The sequence below is a fragment of the Spermophilus citellus genome (assembly GCF_964194105.1).
Source record: "Spermophilus citellus genome assembly, chromosome: 14".
Taxonomy (NCBI): Eukaryota; Metazoa; Chordata; class Mammalia; order Rodentia; family Sciuridae; genus Spermophilus; species Spermophilus citellus.
In genome coordinates, this window is record NC_138194.1 from 103963097 (window position 1) to 103969096 (window position 6000).

The window sequence follows — 6000 nt, forward strand, 5'->3', positions numbered from 1 at the left end:
CAGCCTGGTCCAGGGCCAGCTCCCTTCACCTGCAGAGCCACAGCCCTGCCCTCCCCTGGCCAGCTCTGCCCGACCTGCTGAGGACACAGCCTTCTTTTCAGGTCTCCGTAGGCGGCACCTGGGGCCCGGACCTGCACCTCTGCTCCCATGGGCCACTGCCAGGAAAGTGCTCTCCAGGCGGCCCCCACTCCTTGCTCCCTGTCCTGGCTAACTTGGTCACCCTCGGCCCTGCCCTCTCCCCTGCTCCCTTCCTGTCTCTGGAGTGGTGGCTGCTTGTGGGTTTCCGCTACAAGCTCTCCAAGTCCTGTGAAAGGGACAGGCACCCTGCCCAGGTGGCTAGGGGGTGTTCCACGACCTTCAGGCCAATAAGAGAAACAAAGCTGTGTCCCCCTGAGCACAGATGGCCTGGACGTTATTAAAGACACGAGGCCCTGGGCACCACCACCAGCACCCCAGGGCCCCTGTGCTGCCAGAGACCCCCAGCCAGGGGCAGAGCTGGCTGGGCCCTGAGTCCCACTGCTAGAAATTAAACTGTAGAAAAAATTGGAAGTGCCCAGAAAGCCCCGACACAGGTTCTCCCCAGGTTAAATAGCCACACGCTTAAAATGGGGAGGACGGCAGGGTTGGGAGTCGTGAATCTCAAGAAGGCCAGGAAAGCTCATGGGATTCTACTTCAAGATCCACCTTCTCTCCAGGGCTTGGATTCCAGGAGACCAGTTTGTTTTCTTCCCCTGAATCTTTTTTGAAATTTCCCAATGGGTCCCCGGTGAGCATGACTGACTCTCGTCAGAAACACAGATGGATAACAAGGCTACTTAACCACGAGAAGGACGTGAGATTTCCAAAGACAGAAGAGAGACGCCCTCGTTCACTACCTTTGGCCCCACGGGGAGCTGGGCAGCAGCACCTGGCCCAGGGCTCTGCCCAGTCTTGAGGTCCGGGTCTGGTGACCTTGGCAGCCTGAGGGGAAGAGGGGAGGGCTCAGACCTTCCAGGTGAAGCTGCCTGGCCACCAGGGGCCAGGCCAGTCAGACGGGGACTCTCTGCCCCTCAGCCCGTAGACAGACTTGCTGAGCACTCGGGTCTCCGGGGGTGTTCTGTGGCTGTGCTGAGATCCAGGAGGAGTTAGTGGAGATGGCAGAGGGCTGCCAGGGGAGAGGGTGGGAGGCGGCTGCCCTCTGGGCTCTCTCTGCACCTGTTCCCAGGGCCACCATTCAGGGAGCCCAATAGCCCTGGCCACAGGACTGACACTCCCCCATGGAGCAACTTGTTGGGGTTTTCTGAATGTCATCTGAATGTTCAGAAAGGCCCCAGGCGGAGAGAGACACTGGGCGGGCGGGTGGGCAGGGTCCACACCACAGGAGACAGGGGCTGGAGGGGCAGAAAGGCAGAGGTGGGAAGGGGCCCCCCTCGAGGGCTGGAGGCAGGAATGTGTCCCTGCGACCTCTGCTCCCCCAGCTGCCCGCGGAGAACATTTTGAAAGGATTCCTAAGCCCCCACTATGGTGTTTGGTTCTTGGGGGCAGGGGACAGTCTGGGAGGTGTCCTGGCAGGACGCAAAACTGGACCATGCCCAGGCCTGCTTCAGGTCAGCTTCACAACTGTCACTAGGTGGGAGTGGGGCAGATACCTCCCCAAAGAGAGGCCCTTCTTCAAGTCTGAATCAGCGAGTCACTGTCCCCAGTGCTCAGTGGGGTCACGTCCAGAGAGAGCCCCAGCAGAGGACCAGGGGAGACTTCAGGGAGTCGTTCCCAACTGTCACTTCCTGGAGGCCCCCAGGTCCAGAGGCTCATTCACCCCTGAGAATTCCGCCATCAACTGACGTGGAGGGCAGTTAGGGAACGTCCCTGCCTGCGAGGTGACGGCCCTGGTAACTGCCCTGGCGATGGCTCTGATGGCGCTGGTGCCTCCCAGGCCTGTGGTCAGGCCTCCCAGGCCCTGCATCGTGCGAGGAGGGTCTCCTGAGGGCCAGCAGGAGGAGTGGGAGGGGGCTTGCCCCGAGCGGGCCTTGGAGCATCTCGTCCAGCTCCGCAGCCTGAGCTCATTCCACGGGTTTGGGCTGACTGCTGTCCTCCCACGGCTCGGCTCCTGGGGACACTGTGCAGATCAAGTTCAGAGATGGCTCCAAGTCCTGAGAGCCAAGAGTAAATTCCTGCGGACGCCCTGAGGCCACAGGCACTGTCCCTGGTGCTCACCTAAGGGCCCCCTTGGACCTACAGTCCAAGCTACAGTTGGAGAGGGTGTGGCTAGGCCAACTGCCACCCTCGGATCCCAGAGCTCTCCCGCGAGCCGCCACTCAGACGTTTGGTGAGAGATGCCCTAGCTGGGCAGGGTGAGGACAGTCACCATCCCGAGGAGAACCCTCCCTCAGGGCCCTGGCCACTGCTGCTGGGCAGCCTCGGAAATGACCCCCAGCTGGAGACGTGGCTCCTCCGGGGCAGAGCACGCGCCTAGAACCCAGTTTAAGCAGCGGGGAGCCCACCAGGACCAGGCCCTCAGTGGTCTATCTTTAAAAGTTCTGTCCAAGAAAGCTGTGACCCTCGGGGCACTGGAGTGGCCTCTGGGGAAGGCAGGGCAGCCTTGTACCTGGCCTCAGGTCTTTTGAAGGAATTCCATGGACGGCATGGCTGTCCCTATCCGAGGCAGAAGAAACCCTGCAGCTTCAGCTGCTCAGGTGTGGAGGTCCCGCTGGTCCAGAGCTGCCCCAGGAGAGCCAGGGCCGGACCCGTCCTCCACGGAGATCAGGGCAGGCTGGTGGACAGAATCAGTGGCCACCCTGGAAGCTGTGAGGGGAACCTGAGGGAACCCCCAGAGCAGCCCCTACAAGAGGGCCACAGGCAGGGTCACTACCTCCAGTCTGTCCCCAGAGAGAGGACCCAGGCTCTGAAGAGAACCAAGTATCCAGGACCTGAAGGCCAGTCTTGAACCACAGAGAGCTTCAAAATGAGGACCTCTGGGCAGTTGGATGAAGTGGCTTAGGCCAGTTGAGGAGCTTTGTGGAGAAGACTGCCTTCCTGCCCAGAAGCTGGAACTGGGTCTCCCTCCTGCAGGGACAGAACCCGATGGAACACCACAGGGAATGGAGCTGATCTGTAGCAAGTAAGGAGACCACAGGCCATCGCTTCCACAACCACGACCCCAAACCAGGGCATGCTGCAGCTCATTGGGGCAGGGAATGCATCCTCAGGAGGGAGGAGCATCGTCACCCCCTGGGTGGGGACAGTCCTGTGTGCCTCCCACGTCGTGGGACCAAGGCTGCTGCTCTTCCCTGGTGGAGCTCTGGGTGTCACCATGAAGTCAGGTCCACCTTTGGGTCGCTGGTGCCTGCTCCTGAGAACACTCCTTCTGGAAAGCAACTTGAGGAGACTTGCTAGGGACTTCATGCCAGGACTCAGGGTACAGTGGGGAGGGAGTCGCAGCCTCCTTTCCCAGACCCTCTGAGACATTTTACCCCTCTCCTCGAGGCTTTAGGGTTGGAGATCATTCCTCTGAAACTGCTTTCTGCTGAGTGGGGACACTGGTGGAGAGTCCTGATTGGGAGTGGACGCCCCTGTTGCTAGCCTTACGTGAGTTTGCTGACTCTCTGGGGAAACCTCCATCTGTTTGCCCCTGAACAACTACTGCTTGGAGATTTGTGGCCTCCAATCTACAAGGAACCCAGGACACCAGGCAGTTAAGGATGTCCCATCCGCAGCCCAGCTGCACTAGGGCACTGGTAGTTTGCTAAGAGACAACAACTGGGGACATACAAGGCTTACAGCAAATTGAGACCCACTGACTAGCTGCTGGGGAGAGTCCGGTGGTGGCAGGCTGGATGCGCAGCGCCTGCCCTCTCCACGGTGCTCTGTTCCCTGCCAGTTGCTGCAGGGAGGGCTCTAGGTCCAGCCATGTAAGCAGCAGCCTCGCCAAGATTCTCAGTCCCATTGCCTGGCCACCATTCCCAGGGCAGGTGCTCTGGCCCCTGTGAAGGAACGCAGCTTCTACAGATGGCACCAGCTGCCCTGCTTCTCAGTGTCTCTCAAGACCCACACACGGTTCCCTGGACTTGGCCAGGTTTGTGGGAGTGCTGAGGGGCTCCAGGACATGGTATTTGACTGTCCTCGTCCTCCTCGGGGAGAACCCCAGGGTGCACAGTTCAGAGGTCAAGACTACCTGAGGCCTGAGGAAGGGGGAACCAGGTTCAGTTTGAGAGACCTTTTTATCTGCATCCAAATTTGTGTACAGAGTTGGTCTTGCCCCGAGTCACAGACCCAGGGGCCTCCTATGAAGGGACGTGGCTCTAGTCCTCTGACCTGACACATGAAGGTAAAAACAGCCCGACTGTCTGCCAGGGAAATGGGGCGACTTGGTCATCTATGATCATGGCTGCCAAGGAGTCCAGGGGCAGCTGGACACAGCCTGTGGGTCTGCGGGGTTGTGGTGGTGGCAGCAAGAGGCTGCTTGGATTTCATTCTCCTGCCAGGCCTGGCAGAGGCCTGCTGAGGGCAGGAGCTGCACAGCCTGGAGCCCAGTTGCCCCCCACCCTCTGTGAGGCCAAGCGTGCTCAGGGGCTGTGGTGGGGCTGACCCCCCGGCAAGGTCTTGGGGTGTGGGCCTCCTCTTCCCAGGCACCAGCAGCCTGTGATTCCCTTGGGCCATTGAGAAGGGAGATGGTCCTGCCTGGGGGCAGGCTCAGGCCCAGTGGCCGGGGCCTTGTGTGTCTACGCGGTCTTCAGGTCTTACAGGTCTTCAGGCTGGGGGAGCTACTGGTGAAGTGTGGCAGGAACTCAGCTCCAGGACAGAGACGGGGAGTGTCCTTTACATCTGGACACAGCCCCAAAGATTCATCGGATGCCTGTCACAGCTGAGGTGGCAAGTCAGAACAGAGGGACAGTCAGGGCCCTGACTGAGACAGCCCAAGGCCAGCAGCCTTCCCAAGATCCCTCACCCAAGACCAGAGACCTCTTATTCCTGGAACAGTGTTTTGAAGTAAAAGACAGTTAAAGAGCTATAGATCTGACCAACTGAGTAGCCACAGATTGAGCAAGTTTCAGGGCACTAGGCCGCAGGCAGATGATGGAGGAAGGGACGGTGAGGAAAGTTGAGGTGGCAGTCCCCATGGAGACAGAAGAGTGGGTCAGTGCCTCCCAGCCAGGGTCCTGGGGTCGGCAGTGTCAGAGCGTCATCCTGGATGGTCACTTGGGGTGTCAGCCTGGACGTGCTCATCACCGGCAGGAGAAACCGCACCCTGCTAAAGCCCAAGGGCAGGGATTTGGAGGTTCTTTGTGATTTTCCTGGGCCAGGCTGGTGACGAGTGACCAGGGGATGGGGCCATTGTGTCCAGGCACAGGGTGCCCTTCTTCTGATGGACCTCGAGTGAGGGGTTGCTGCCTGGGGAGCTCAAGGGGCCTGGTTTTCCCACCCGAGTTTGCGAGGCGCCTGTGCCTGAGCTTCTGGTGAGCAGACAAGCCCACGGGCCGCTCCTAGCAGCACGACTGATTTATCCGTCTGTGCCTGACGGTGGTCATGCCTGGCAGATGGTGGTGTTGACTTGTACAAAGAAGGTGTGGAGTCATTGCCCCTCAGCCCTGCAACTCAGAATGGAGGGCTCAGGGCCAACTGCTGCTCTATAACCAGGGCAGCACAGGTTCAGGCACAGCCTGAAAACTGCTGCTCTGTCCGTGGTGGAGCCACTCAGCCGGCGCCCGGCGGGCTCTCTGCAGGAGCAGAAGACCGCCACTGGGTCTCTGAACACAGCCTCCCCTGGTCCCCAGCACTCCTCTCTGATACTGTGTTTTCTGTGGAATGAGCCTCTGGGTTACCTGGGCAGGCCTCATGGAGGAAGGGGCATTGGAACTGGGGTTTGAAGCACAGAGAGGAGATGGCCAAGCGGTGGGGAGAGAAAAGTCTCACAGCAGAGGGACAAGCTCACAGAGGCCCACTGAGGCAAGGACCCAGTACTCGTGGGGCTGAGGGGTGATGGTGAGTGGTCCCCTCAGGGCAGGCCCATGTGGGCTACACGGC